Below are 15,272 nucleotides of genomic sequence, written 5' to 3' on the forward strand. Positions count from 1 at the left end.
ACAAAAAATTAGCCGGGCGTGGTGGCGGCCGCCTGTAGTCCCAGCTCCTCGGGAGGCTGAGGCAGGAGAATGGCGTGGACCTGAGAAGCCGAGTTTGCAGTGAGCCGAGATTGCGCCACTGCACTCCAGCCTGGGCAACAGAGCGAGACTCCGTCTCAAAAAAAAAAAAAAGCCTATTTATAGGTCTTGGCTACCTGGCAAGTGTTGCCTTATCCTTTTAAATGCATCAGACAGCTTCAGATTTCTCTGCCTTGTAAGTAGGCTGTGTAGCTGGCAGTGCCTTGAAATGACTAATAATGGTGATAATATCACGTTTGTTTTTTGTCAGTCTTCATAGGTGCTTAGAAACATTTGCAAGTATGGTCTATTTATGTTACATCTCTGGTAGCCAGTGTCTAGAGTCTTGACTCCAGGTGTGTACTCTGGCTAGCGAACGCTGTTCCTTGATTTATCGCCTCTTTAAGCCAGGTGTCTGCAATTGGGTGGAGTTTTTCATTCTTTACCTAAACATTTTACCTTGGTGAATATTTAAACCAACTACCACTTAATTACCTTTTTATGAAGGTGCTAGGGAAAAGCTGTATTCTTTGGGGACAGTCATGCTTAGTACTGAATATAATGGAAACCTTTCCCTGCTGCCTATGGCTTAGCCACTTGGTCAGGGTGACAATGGCAGTTGCCGTATCAGCTAGGTGGGGCTATGTCAAACACAATAAAATGTGGATAGTGCTTGTGTTTGAGTGGTGTAACTGCGTGATTTGGTTTTGTTTTGCTGTTTTTTCTTTCTAAATTTCCTTTTTATATTATTTAGAAATGTTAGAAAAATATGATCAGACATGTGAAGGAAGTGCATGAAGCAAATTATAGAAAACCAGATAGCTTTGGATTTCTCTTACTTTTAAAGTAGGTTAAGTAGTGTAAGTAGAGTAACATTCCTTAATTTGGTATGGAGATGGCCCAATTTGAAGTGGGGTGCTGCCCACATTAACTGATGTATTAAACATAATCCAAATCAACATATTAAAATAGTTTTCTTTTGGCCGGGCACAGTGGCTCACATCTGTAATCCCAGCACTTTGGGAGTCCGAGGCGGGCGGATCACGAGGTCAGGAGATCGAGACCATCCTGGCTAACATGGTGAAACCCTGTCTGTACTAAAAAATACAAAAAATTAGCCGGGCATGGTGGTGGATGCCTGTAGTCCCAGCTACTCAGGAGGCTGAGGCAGGAGAATGGTGTGAACCTGGGAGGCGGAGCTTGCAGTGAGGCAAGATTGCGCCACTGCACTCCAGCCTGGGCGACAGAGCGAGACTCCCATCTCAAAAAATAAATAAATAAATAAATAAAATAAAATAGTTTTCTGTTTTTTTCTTTTAGAATAGTTTTCTTTTGAGATTTGTCAACATGGTTGTAAAGTTCACTTGAGAGAATAGTAGGCAAGAATTCTAAAATTGTTTTAAAAGATGATGGGTGCTAACCTTACCTAGATAGTAAAGTATATCACAGAGTCGTGATGATTATATTAGTGTGATAGCAGCACAGGATTGGACAAAGGTCAGTGGTGATGCAGGGCCCAGAACAAGCCCTGGTGTATGTGAAGATGCAACATATATTCATGGAAGTGTCATAAGTCATTGTGGGAAGATGAGACAATGAGATAACTAGTTGGAATTTCTTTTGGTGAGCTGTGTAAAGAACTAGATTGATTTTTCCCCAGATGAATCAGAGTTATGTAAAAAGTGAAATCATTAAAAATGGATGTACAAAACCCTGTAAGAAACAGCATCCAGAAGTGGCCCCAAATATATGTATCTATGAGAAGGGGGTGTATGATGAAGATGGACCTTTACTTTAATGGGGAAAGATGGGTTATTTAGGAAATCCTACCTAAAGCAGGATCCCTACATCATCCCTGTATGTTCATTCCACCAAATAAATCCCAGTTGGCTTTATTGAATTGAATGTAACAAGGGAAGCTATGAAAGTTCTAGAAGGAAATAGGTAAGTGTTTTCAAAGTCTTAGGCTAGGAAAAAGCCTTGTTAAGTACAACACAAAAAACATAAAAGAAAGGACTTCTGAATTTCAACTATGTGAATGAAAATTAGTGTTTCTCACAGCATTGTTTGTTTGAAAAAGCACATCTGTTAATATAAATGTATGTCTATGGGGAAATAGTTAAGTAGATTATGATAAATATGTACAGTGAAATATTCTGTACATAAAAATAAAATAATATAAAACTTTATTGGCATAAGATGTCTGTGACATATAAGTGAAAATTGCGTTATAAAACAAACCTGTTCCTACCTATTTAAGCATTATGTTATTCATATATATATATGGATTTTTTGGTTTTTTTGTTTTGAGACAGGGTCTCACTCAGCCACGCAGGCTAGAGTACAATGGTGAGTTCACAGCTCACTGCAGCCCTGCAGCCTCCGCCTCCTGGACTCAGGTGCTCCTCCCACCTCAGCCTACCAAGTAGCTGGGACTACAGGCATGTAGCACCACACCTGGCTAATTTTTGTATCTTTTGTAGACATATGGTTTCGCCATGCTGTCCCGGCTGGTCTCGCTCTCCTGGGTTCAAGCGATCCACCTGCATCAGCCTCCCAAAGTGCTAGGATTACAGATGTGAGCCACCACGTCCAGCCTATTTATATATTTTTATCTTTATTTATATACATACATAATCAGATGAATATGTATTGCCAGGACTTAAGGGCCAACTACAGAGTTAGAACAGTCCATATAACTGCCTTCATTTCTTTTTTTTTCTTTTCTTTTTTTTTTTTTGAGATGGAGTCTTGCTCTGTCACCTAGGCTGGAGTGCAGTGGCACGATCTCAGCTCACTGCAAGCTCTGCCTCCCGGGTTCACGCCATTCTCCTGCCTCAGCCTCCTGAGGAGCTGGGGGTACAGGTGCCCTCCAGCACGCCCGGCTAATTTTTTTGTATTTTTAGTAGAGATGGGATTTCATCGTGTTAGCCAGGATGGTCTCGATCTCCTGACCTCGTGATCTGCCCACCTCAGCCTCCCAAAGTGCTGGGACTACAGGCGTGAGCTACCGCGCCCAGCTGACTGCCTTCATTTCTAACACCAATACAAATTGGGGAGTTCCCAAAACCACCCTCAGGTTCAATAATTCACTAGGAAAAACAGAACGCACTGAAAAGTATTATATTTGTGGTTGCAGTATATTTTAAGGAAAGGATTCAAATTAAAATCAGCCAAGAGTCAAGTTTTTACTGTACTTGATCCATTCTACCCCTGTGGTTGACCTTTAGTCTCCAGCCCCTCCCAGATGTCTGGTTAAGACCTTTAGTTATCCTTTCCTCTGGAGGTTGGAACTGATACCCTGTGCTCCAGGCCCCCGTTGTAAATCAGATTGGTAACTGTTCTGTGGCCAAAGCCCCCAGGCAAACAAAGACACTCCCATCAGACAGAACTAATTTCTAATTCCAAGGGCCTAGAATTCACCTCACAGCAGCCCAGGGCAAAGACTGGACCTCTCTTCGGGAAGGTTGCTTCTTTTTTTTGGGGGGGGGGGGGTAGGGGACAGGGTCTCACTCTGTTGCCCAGTCTAGAGTGCAGTGTCAGGATCTCTGCTCACCTCAACCCCCACCTCCTGGGTTCAAGTGATTCTCCTGCTTCAGCCTCCTGAGTAGGTGGGATTACAGGCATGCACCACTACCACCCTGCTAATTTTTAAATTTTTAGTAGAGATAGGGTTTCATCATGTTGTCCAGGCTGGTCTTGAACTTCTGACCTCAAATGATCCACCTGCCTCGGCCTCCCAAAGTGCTGGAATTACAGTCGTGAGCCACTGCACCCAACCAGGAAGACTGCTTCTTTGCTACACAATGTTATCACCAAAATGTAACAGGTTATTTCTAGGTGGTGGAATTGAAGGTGACTTTGCTTTTATTCTTTGCACTTTTCCTTTTTGTTTGAATTTTCTTTCATTATGGACATGTATATTTTTAATCAATACAACTACAAAAGCTTAAAAGATAAAAGTGAAAACTAAATCTCTAAATGGGTGGGAGGGCAGACAGGGAAAGCAGTACAAGAAATTCTAAAGAAAAACCAGTAGCAGCCGGGCGCAGTAGCTCACGCCTATAATCCCAGCACTTTGGGAGGCCAAGGCAGGTGCATCACCTGAGATCAGGAGTTCAAGACCACCCTGACCAACATGGTGAAACCCTGTCTCTACTAAAAATACAAACAATTAGCTGGGCGTGGTAGCGGGCACCTGTCATCCCAACTACTCAGGAGGCTCAGGCAGGAGAATTGCTTGAACCCGGGAGGCGGAGGTTGCAGTGAGTCAATATCACACCATTGCACTCCAGCCTGGGCAACAAGAGCTAAACTCCTTCTCAAATAAAAAAAAAAAGAAAGAAAGAAAGACCAGTAGAGATGACTACACAAATATGTAACCTACATTCAAAAGACATGCCATAGGCCGGGCGCGGTGGCTCATGCCTGTAATCCCAGCACTTTGGGAGGCCGAGGCGGGTGGATCACGAGGTCAGGAGATCAAGACCATCCTGGCTAACACGGTGAAACCCTGTATCTACTAAAAATACAAAAAATTAGCCGGGTGCGGTGGCCGGCGCCTGTAGTCCCAGCTACTCAGAAGGCTGAGGCAGGAGAATGGCGTAAAACCAGGAGGCAGAGCTTGCAGTGAGCCGAGATCGCACCACTGCACTCTAGCCTGGGCGACAGAGTGAGACTCCGTCTCAAAACAAACAAACAAACAAAAGACATGCCATAAAAACAAGTAAAAGACAATGAAAATCCTAGGGGAAGCATTTGCGGAAACATCACAAAGCATTAATACCACTAATGTTATAATATTGCAAATATAAAATAGCAAGGGAAACAATGGCTGACACCTGGGCACGGCGGCTCACACTTGTAATCCCAGCACTTTGGGAGGCTGAGGTGGGCGAATCACCTGAAGTCAGGAGTTCACCACCAGCCTGTCCAACATGGTGAAACCCTGTCTCTACAAAAACTCAAAAGTTAGCCAGGCATGATGGCAGTATCTGTAATCCCAGCTACTTGGGAGGCTGAGGCCGGAGAATCGCTTGAACCTGGGAGGCAGAGGTTGCAGTGAACCGAGATTGTGCTGCTGCACTCCAGCATGGGCAACAGAGCGAGACTCCATCTCAAAACACACACCCACAACGTTGACAGTTCAATGACTGTAAATGACACGTAGTCTGTTTGCCAGTAATGTCCCAAAGCCAGTTTCTCGGTTTGGACATTGTGCTCCAGAGATATAAGAGCCACCACTGGGGAAAGCTGGGTGAAGGGTGCATGGAGCTCTGTGTTCCATTTGTGTGAGTTCCTGTGAGTCTATAATTATTTCAGAATAAGTTATTAGAAAAGGCAATGGGCTTGGGCGAACAGCTTAGAAAATAAGGGACACATAGCTAACACACAGGTTTTTAATTGTGAAATTTCATTAACAAATAATGCAAATTGAAGTGAAACACCAAGTTTGCCTCTTGCAAATCTGGTTTCATCTCCAGTCTAGAGGAGTGGGGAGCACCTTGGGGTCTGATTGGCGTTTACTCTCCTGGTGAGGAAACCTAGGACTCTGGGGCGAGGTCTTGCTCTGTCACAGGCGGAGTGCAGTGGCCAGATCTCGGCTCACTCACCCGGCTCCTCCCGAGGTTCCACGCCATTCTCCTGCCTCAGCCTCCAGTAGCTGGGACTGCAAGCGCCACCTAAGCCCGTTTAGTATTTTGTATTTTTTTGAGCCAGAGGCAGGGTTTCACCCGTGTTGACCCAACTTCAGAGGATGTTCTCCTCTCCTGACACCGTGATCTGTCTGGAAGGCCTCCCCCCCAAGATGAGGCTCCCCGAGCTTGGCTCACGATGCTGACCTCTGGCAAATGGTACCCTGCCCAGGGGTCCCTGCCCCTGCCTGAAAGTCCACTTATGGCTTGAATCTGACAGGAAACTTAAGAACATGCCCAAGAATCTCCTAAAACTCAAGAGCGTGCCTCAGCATGCCCAGCATTGACCGTATGCTGGGCCCAGGCCCTCATATCTGCTATGGCCGACCCCGCTGTCCTGAGTGGTGGATGTGGTCACTGTTTTGCAGAGGGTAGACTGGGCTGGCCTGGGTGACAAGGCCAGAAATGGAGCCACTCTGCTTTCTTTGTTGGTTAGACGTGGTCTAGGCATGGTGGTGTCTGTCCTCTAGTGGAAGGCCTGGACACAGCCCATCCCAGGCAGGGTAAAGTCACCATTGCAGGCCGGCACATCTTGCCTAGTATCCACTCCCTCAATTGCCCTATTTTTGGATGGTCATGGAAATGATTACTCCCTGCTTTTCACACAAAAAAGACAAACATACACCCTCACAAACAAGCTGGCACGCATGTGGGCGGAACACCTGCAAGCACTCGAACGCTCGCACACTGGAGTGTGCACCAGCCTTCCCGCCACAGCCCTCGGAGCCTACTTCTCCAACAGGATGTTCTTTGAATATAAGAAAAAAGATGCCAAGGATGCCATGAGGAGGATGGAGCAGGACCTGAAACCCCTGGGCTTCCTCCATAGGAGGCTCTCTGCTCGGGTGGGCAGCGTGACCTGCACACTGCCCCTCCTGCCAGGCCACTGGCGGTGGCCCCTCCCGCGTCCTGGCTCCTCAGTGAACCTTTGTTCGTCTGTAGCCTGTTAGCTTTGGCTGCTGGCAGCCTGTGGGACCAGGCCCACATCCCAGGACCAGCCGATAGAGACTGCCCTTTTGAAGCAAGTGAATTGGACTCCTGGAAGAGTCATTCCTCTACTCCCCCATTGAAACCACCTAATAACTGTGATCCTCATATCTGGATCTGGTGCCCAGAGTTGACTCATTCACAAGTTTATATCTCTTTTTGTGATGAGTTGTCTTCCGCAGTTAACTAGAAGCCCTGGAATGTCTTGGACCTTACCTGATCTTTTTTCCTTGTTTACTTTGAAAAAGTAATACAGCAGTCCCCCTTATCTGAGGGGGTGTGTTCTAAGACCCCAGTGGATGCCCGAAAGCTCAGATCGTACCAAACCCTGTATACACTCTATTTTTTCACATGTTAGCTATATACTTGTGATAAAACTTAATTTATAAGTGAGGCACAGTAAGAGATTAACAACAATCATAACACAGAGCAGTTGTGACAATCTCTTCACAAGTGCACGGAGAGAAAATCTCTTTTTACCATAGATCTTAGCAACCTCAGCCTATGAGTTTTTTTCTTAAGTCAAGAACTTTCTCCTTTTCACTTAGTGAAAGCACTTTAAGGCTTCTCTTGGGCATATCTGAATTGCCAGCCTCACTACTCTTATGCTTTGTGGCCATTATTAAGTAAAATAAGGGCTACCTGAACATAAGCACTGTGATACCACAACCATGGATCTGACCACTGAGATGGCTGCTAAGCGACTTAGCAGATGAGTGGCAACTACCGTGTGGATCTGCTGGACAAAGGGACAAGTCATGTCCCAGGCGGGACAGAGCGCACAGCATGAGATTTCATGCTATTCCAAACGGTGCATAGTTTAGGATTTATAGATTGTTTATTTCTGCAACTTTCCATGTAATATTTTCAGACAGTGGTTGATCATGGGTAAACCACAATACCACAGTAAAGGGAGGAATGCTGTACATTCCAGTGTTATATTTCAACAATACAAAACGGTGACCAGCGAACACTCCTTCTCACTGGACCCCTTGCTTCTCCAGCTCATCTCTGCAAAGGGAAATCGCTGTGGCACTCTTACCCTTTTCTTAGGTATCCATCCTGGCTGTCTTTTCTCCTCCCTCCTTTCCTATGTATCTGTGTGGATATCTCTGAATATAAACGGTAGCCACACCGGACCGGGCGCGGTGGCTCACGTCTGTAATCCCAGCACTTTGGGAGGCCAAGGTGGGTGGATCATGTGAGGCCAGGAGTTCGAGACCACCCTGGCCGACATGGCAAAACCCCGTCTCTACTAAAAATACAAAAATTTACCAGGCGTGGTGCCACATGCCTGTAATCCCAGCTACTCGGGAGGCTGAGGCAGGAGAATTGCTTGAACCCGGGAGGCAGAGGTTGCAGTGAGCTGAGATCGCCACTGCACTCCAGCCTGGCAACAGAGCAAGACTCCATCTCAAAAAATAAATAGATAATAAAAATAAAAATAAAAAACAAATGGACCGGGCACGGTGGCTTACACCTGTATTCCCAGCACTTTGGGAGGCCGAGGCGGGCAGATCACGAGGTCAGGAGATCAAGACCATCCTGGCTAACACGGTGAAACCCCATCTCTACTAAAACTACAAAAAATTAGCTGGGCACGGTGGCGGGCACCTGTAGTCCCAGCTACTTGGGAGGCTGAGGAAGGAGAATGGCGTGAACCAGGGAGGCGGAGCTCGCAATGAGCCAGGCTTGCACTCTAGCCTGGGTGACAGAGCGAGACTCCGTCTCAAACAAACAAACAAAAAAACAGAAAAAAGAAAAACAAATGGTAGCCATACCGTATGTCTTGCACCTTGGTTTTATTTTTGTTTTTGCACTTACTTAACAGTGCTTCTTGTAGGTCTTCCCTGTATGTTACCACATAGAAATGTGTTATTTTAAAAATTACCCCATAGTGTTCCACTGTGTAGATATGCCAGTTTTGACTGGTCCCCTGTGATGAATATCTAGGTTATTTTCAACCTTTTGCTGCTGCAAACAGTGCTGCAGTTTAATGTCCTTCTCTTCATGTCTTTGTGCCCATGTGAAGTGAATCTGTCGAATCACTTCCTTGGAGGGGGCTTGTGGGCCACAGGGATGTGCAGTTACGATGTTGATGGGCAGTTGTCAGCTTGCCCTTCAAGAAGGCTCACAATTGTTTTTGCCCATCATTCTATCCCCAGCACCAGCTCAGTGATGAGAACTCTTCCCCACCAGAGCTCTACACTGATTGGGAAATAAAACAGAGGAGTCACTTTGTAGCAGTGCTATTTGCCATAGCCGAAAGGTGGATACAACCTATGTCCTGCTGATAATGGATAAACAGAATGTGGTCCATCTATGCATGGAATATGATTCTGCCTTGAATGTAATGAAGTTCTGAGAGTATTTTTTTTTCTTTCCCCCTCCCTCCCTCCCTTCTTTCCTTCCTCTCTCTTTTTCTCTTCCCTTCCTTCTTTCCTTCTCTTTCTTTTCTCTTTTCTTTTGAGACAGGGTCCTGCCCTGTCACCCAGGCTGGAGTGCAGTGGTACAATAGTGGCTCACTGCAGCCTTGACCTCCTGGGCTAGAGCGATCCTCCCATCTCAGCCTCCTGAGTAGCTAGGACCACAGGCACATGCCACCAAGCCCAGCTAATTTTCTAATTTTTTGTGGATGTGGGGGTCTCACTAAGTTACCCAGACCAGTCTCAAACTCCTGGGCTCAAGCAGTTCTCCTGCCTTGGCCCCTCAAAGTGCTAGGATTACAAGTGGGGAACTAGGTAATAGTGCTGGTTAGAAAACATTGTGAATGTTCTTAATGGCACTGAATCATCTACTTTAAAATGGTTAAAATGGTAAATTTTATATTTATTTTACTACAAGAAAAAGAGTCAGCAGATGTTGGCCAAAATATTAACTTTATTGTTGACCAAGCTGAGGATATGGCTTGTAAGAGAAGCCCGGACTGACCTTCCACCCCCATCCCCTCTTCAGGAGCAGGGGAAGGAGGGAACGACCCCAGCCCAGGTTGTCCTGCAGCCCTCACTGTACCTGTCCTGCAGCACTCACTGAGATGCCCCACTCTACCTGTCTGTCAGGGAGTAGGGAGGAAGCCAGGGGTGTTTTGCTAAGGGGTGTCCCTCTAAGAAGCACCAGGAATGGTGAGGAAATGTTGCCCCATGACAAACAAATGTGGTTGAATGAACAAATGAATGGGCTCCACCACTGTTCTGAGACCCATAATGACAGCCCCAGAGCCCTCTGCATGCTTGGTTTTTTTGTTTGTTTGTTTGTTTGTTTTGGGACGGAGTCTCGCTCTGTTGCCAGGCTGGAGTGCAGTGGCGCCATCTTGGCTCACTGCAACCTCCACCTCTCAGATTCAAGCGATTCCCCTGCCTCAGCCTCCCAAGTAGGTGGGCCTACAGGCACGCACCAGCACACCCAGCTAATTTTTGTATTTTTAGTAGAGATGGAGTTTCACCATGTTGGCCAAGATGGTCTTGATCTCTTGACCTCATGAACCGCCTGCCTCGGCCTCCCAAAGTGCTGCGATTACAGACGTGAGCCACTGCATCCAGCTTTTTTTTTTTTTTTTAATTGAGATAGAGTCTTGCTCTGTTGCCCAGGCTGGAGTGCATTGGCGAGGTCTCAGCCTCCTGAGTAGCAGGGATTACAGGCACGTGCCACCACGCCTGACTAATTTTGTATTTTTAGTAGAAACGGGGTTTCACCATGTTGGCCAGGCTGGTCTCAAACTCCTAACCCTCGTGATCTGCCCACCTCGGCCTCCCAAATTGCTGGGATTACAGGCGTGAGCCACCGTGCCCGGCCTCTGCCTGCTTTCTTTTGGAGAGAATGGTCTAAGCAGGAGTCAGGAGTTCGTCCCAGCCGGAACCAACAGAATTAGGGACCCCTGACCTTGCCATGCCCTGCCTGCCCTCTCTGCCCGCCCCTGTTCTTACTTCCAGCTTGGTCTGTGCATGTCTTGCAATTTAATTTCCTTCCATTCCAAAGCAGTCTCTTGCCAGACTTCTGAGGAATTCATAGTTTGCTAGTTTCATCCAAGAAAAGTTTTGAGAGAGACCTTTGTTGTACTGTGAATTTCCTGTTTCACGTCAAGAACCTGCCTTCTAGGAAGGGCGGCCGTGGCAGGGTGGTGTAAAGATTGTTCTTCATGGAAAATTTAGCATTCATTTAATAACTGCATATTTAAAACACCTCCCACATGCCAGACCCTGTGCTGGCGACCCTAGTTGATGGCCTTCCCACAGAGGGGGAGGAGATGGCTAGCGAATGGGTGAGTGCAGTCGGCCTTCACTTTTCTGATGGGCAGATGGCAGGGGCAGGTTCGGGAGGTGGAGGCCGGAGGAGAATTTCGTGTCTTCGGGGAAGCCAGTGGTCTCACAGAAATAGTCAGGACATGTTTCTGGTCTGCTTTAAAGAAGGAATGGGGCATAATCCAAGTTAGACTAAGAGGCAGCCCAGTCACCTTTGTCTGGAAGATGTTGAGCTGGCAGCGTGAGTTAGGGGAGCAGAAGTCCCGGCAACCGCAGATGCTTTCAGTCTCACTGTCTCCCAGGCTGGAGTGCAGTGGTGCGATCTCAGCTCGCTGCAAACCCCGCCTCCCAGGTTCATGCCATTCTCCTGCCTCAGCCTCCTGAGTAGCTGGGACTACAGGCGCCCGCCACCACGCCTGGCTAATTTTTTGTATTTTTAGTAGAGACGGGGTTTCACCGTGTTAGCCAGGATGGTCTTGATCTCCTGACCTCGTGATTCACCCACCTCGGCCTCCCAAAGTGCTGGGATTACAGGTGTGAGCCACTGCGCCCAGCCCTATTTTTTTTTTTTTTTTTTTTAAGAGACGAGATCTTGTTATATTGCCCAGGCTAGTCTGACTCAAGTGATCCTCCCGCCTCAGCCCTCCAAAGTGCCGTGAGCCACTGCGCCTAGCCCCTTGTGGGACTTTTAGAGCAGCTTTTCCTGAGTACCCTGTGAAGAAGAGCCCCCATGGATGTCTGCGTAGGAAACGTCCTCGCTCCCCTCCTTGAAGATTGACAGTGCATAGCCTAACAGCTCTGCCAGGCCCATCAGGAGAGAAATCTATACAAGCCTGCCCAGGGTTTCTGGACGTGAGTCGTTGAGGGCGTCCCTTCCTTTGTAACACCTGAAGCATTCATTACCACCTTGCCACCTTCTGAGGCATCACAGAACTTCACGCGTTGCCTCCTCCGATCTTGACTTGAAATTGCCATGAGGGTGCGGGCGGTGGACCCTTTCTGGCGGTGGCTGGTTTAAGTTTGGATTTTGAGTTGGATGCCCTTCTTTGTGTTTGTTGAGCGCCACCTGTTGGCCATAGAGATATTACAGAAACTCGGGGTGGAGGGGTCATGCCAGTTGGGAGTTCTGATCTCCGTGTTGCTGCTGAAGTCTGACTGTGTTTGATGTAAACACCAAAGAAAAGGGAAACATTTCAGCTCACAGAGAGGAAGAAGAGGGGACCCTCAACTAAACCTTCTAGCCTGTAAGGCTAAATTTCCCTGCGTATAGCCGCTTCCCTCATTGTATGTGATTAAAACCCTCTGCCCTCCAGGTTTGCTGCTACCCCCTGCCTTCAGACTCCCTTTTTTGGTTAGTTATTTTTGTTTGTTTGTTTGTTTTTTGAGACAGGGTCTTGCTCTTTCACTTAAGCTGGAGTGCAGTGGTGCCATCATGGCTCACTGCAACCTCAAACACCTGGGCTCAAGCGCTCCTCCTGCCTCAGTCTCCCCAGTAGCTGGGGCTACAGACGCACGCCACCATGCCCGGTTCACACATTGAGGGCTTTTCACTGCCTGGATCAGGCTGAGTTCTGCTCACTGGGGCCACCACAGGCCAGGCAGAAGGAACTGCGTGGCCTTTGTCTCCTCTCGGCTGAGCTGGCTTTCCTTATCCTCTAGGCCTCTGCTTAAGCACCACTTCCTCCAGAAAGCCTCCCCTCACTGCTCTGGCCAGGTTGGTTATCCACCTTGTGCCCACAGCCATCTGCCCTTCAGGACGCTGAGCACGCAGGCATGACGTGTGGCCCACCAAAGACATGTTGCATGAGGAGAACCTCCCCGCCTCAGCTGTCCCCTGCCTTCAGTCCTCAGCTCTTCACAGCGCAGAGTGGGTGAGGCTTCTGCAGCTACGTGGATCCCACCCTCAGGGCTGGTCTGGCACTTGGAGCTGACTTCTGCCCAGGTCTCTGTTCCTTGTGTTGGCAGAGGGCACCGGTGTTACCTTTTCCACCTGTGGAGGAAGGGGAACCACATGGCAATGTGGCAAACATAAGAGAAAGAACTTCAGGGCGGGGGTTGTTAAAAACATCGTGCCCTTCGATATATGCACCTACTGTGTATCCACGAAAATCAAAACTAAATTTTTTAAAATTATGCCTTTTGCTGGGCACAATGGTGCATACTGTAATCCCAGCAATTTTGGAGGCTGAGGCAGGAGGATCACTTGAGGTCAGGAGTTCAAAACCAGCCTGGCCAACATGGTGAAACCCCGTCTCTCTTAAAAATACAAAAATTAGGCCAGGTGTGGTGGCTCATGCCTATAATCCCAGAACTTTGGGAGGCCGAGGCGGGTAGATCAGCTGAGGTTGGGAGTTCCAGACCAGCCTGACCAACATGATGAAATCCCGTCTCTACTAAAAATACAAAATTAGCTGGGTGTGGTGGCACATGCCTGTAATGCCGACTATTCGGGAGGCTGAGGCAGGAAAATCACTTGAACCCGGGAGGCAGAGGTTGCCGTGAGCCGAGATCGCGCCACTGCACTCCAGCCTGGGCAACAAGAGCGAAACTCTGTCTCAAAAAACAAACAAACAAAAAATTAGGCTGATGTGGTGGTGGGCACCTGTAGTCCAAGCTACTCGGTTGGCTGAGTCAGGCAAATCTCTTGATCCCGGGAGGCAGAGGTTGGAGTGAGTCAAGATCTCGCCACTGCACTCCAGCCTGGGCAACAGAGCGAGATTCTATCTCAAAAAAAAAAAAAAAAAAAATTATGCCTTTCAGTAATAACTTAACTCTAGATCATTGAGATGGTTATTAATATCTTTGTGTTTGCTTTAGGGTTTACCAGTTGTGTGTCTGTCTAAGCATGCATGTGTGTATATTTTACTGTACACAAGAGTGCTTTCATTTAGTCCTTATTAACACACTCTGGAGGAGGGGATGTCATTCTGATTTTACCCAGGGCACTGCTGTGGTAGGCAGCAGGTACGCCATGACACAGTGGTGGCTGTCCAGTGCCGTAGCTGCCTGCTGTACTGCCAGTGAGGCCAGGCCATCAGCATGGAGGTGGGTTAGACGAGCCTTTGAACTGGGGAGAGAAGGAAGGAAGAAGGCATGTGACTGCTCTGAGTCCCTAATCCGTTGCACAGAAGCTGCTGCTGTCTGCGTGTCTCTTGTGTGCTGAGAGGATGCACTGTGACATTTTTCTGGGAGTGTCATAACCTTCTGGCCTGTATTGCCCAAAGCCTGGGCTCCTTGGGGGTTTGGGTGGGGATAGGCACAAGGGTCCTGCCAGCGGCACAGCCAGGGCATCTGCCTTCCAGGGCAGGTTCCAGGTTCACGGAATGGTTGTTGCTCAGGCGCTTCCTGTGAAGGCTGCAACTATTGTTGGCAAATTTTGGCTTGCCACGTGGCCTTTCTGAGTAGGACTGGAGAAGGGGCAGGACTGTGGCCTGTGGTCAGATCAAACCTCCACAGCCCCACTGTGATATGGGCCAGAAATAGTGCCTTGCCCATCTCAAGCCATCTGAAAAAGAGAAACCCTATGCCGGCTGCCCAGAGATGGCTTGGAAAACTGAGCTGCCCAAGACGGCTGTGCCACCACGGAGGCTGGATTTACGAGTGCTCTTGACATATAGTGAAAAATTGTTAATTGAACCCCTACTATGTGCCAAGCTACCTAACAGTCTTCCCTAGAGCAGCTGCAGTGTCAACAGGGAAAGGCGCGTGTGTGCAGATACTGCTACGTAAGAGCTCCTGTGAGACCGTCCCAGAGTGGAGGAGAGCAGAGGGACCCAGAAGGGATAGGCAGCAGGCTGGGAGAGGCCAGGCCGGCTCAGAGGAGATGGTGTCGGGGGCAGCATCTTGAAGGATTAGAAGGTGGCTGACTGGAGGGACATCATGAGTGAGGACCATGTCAGAGGCTCTGGGAGGCAGGAGGGGCCCTGCCCTGCAGGCACTCAGGCCAGTGGGATGCTCAGGTACTTGGATTGTGAATGCCTCGTGGGGGCTGGTGGCAAAGCAGGCGGGCCACGACCAGGTCACAGGAGCCTGGGTTTCACTCTGTGGTCAACAGATTTCTTTTAATTTTTAGTTATGGAAAATTTGTAGGATATGCCAAAGTAGGTGGAAGAATGTGGTGAATCCCACATGCTGCCGCCGCGCACACCAGTCGCTACCCCTGCGGCCAGTCCTGCCCTCCACACCCTGACAGCATCCCCGCCACGCCCTGCCCTGTGTGGCTCTGAAGAAATCCCCCAGTGACCTGAATTCCATGAAGCCCGGTGTCTGGCTGGGGGTGGGTCAGTCAGGAGTTTGG

At 48.3% G+C, this 15,272-nt stretch overlaps 1 protein-coding gene across 5 annotated transcripts in view; it reads left to right on the plus strand.

The window, feature by feature from the left end:
- Positions 1-15,272, plus strand: part of MLXIP (MLX interacting protein) — a 68,270-nt gene that overhangs the window by 32,640 nt on the left and 20,358 nt on the right. The window lies entirely within an intron of this gene.

This window comes from Papio anubis, chromosome 9 (assembly GCF_008728515.1).
Source record: "Papio anubis isolate 15944 chromosome 9, Panubis1.0, whole genome shotgun sequence".
NCBI lineage: Eukaryota > Metazoa > Chordata > Mammalia > Primates > Cercopithecidae > Papio > Papio anubis.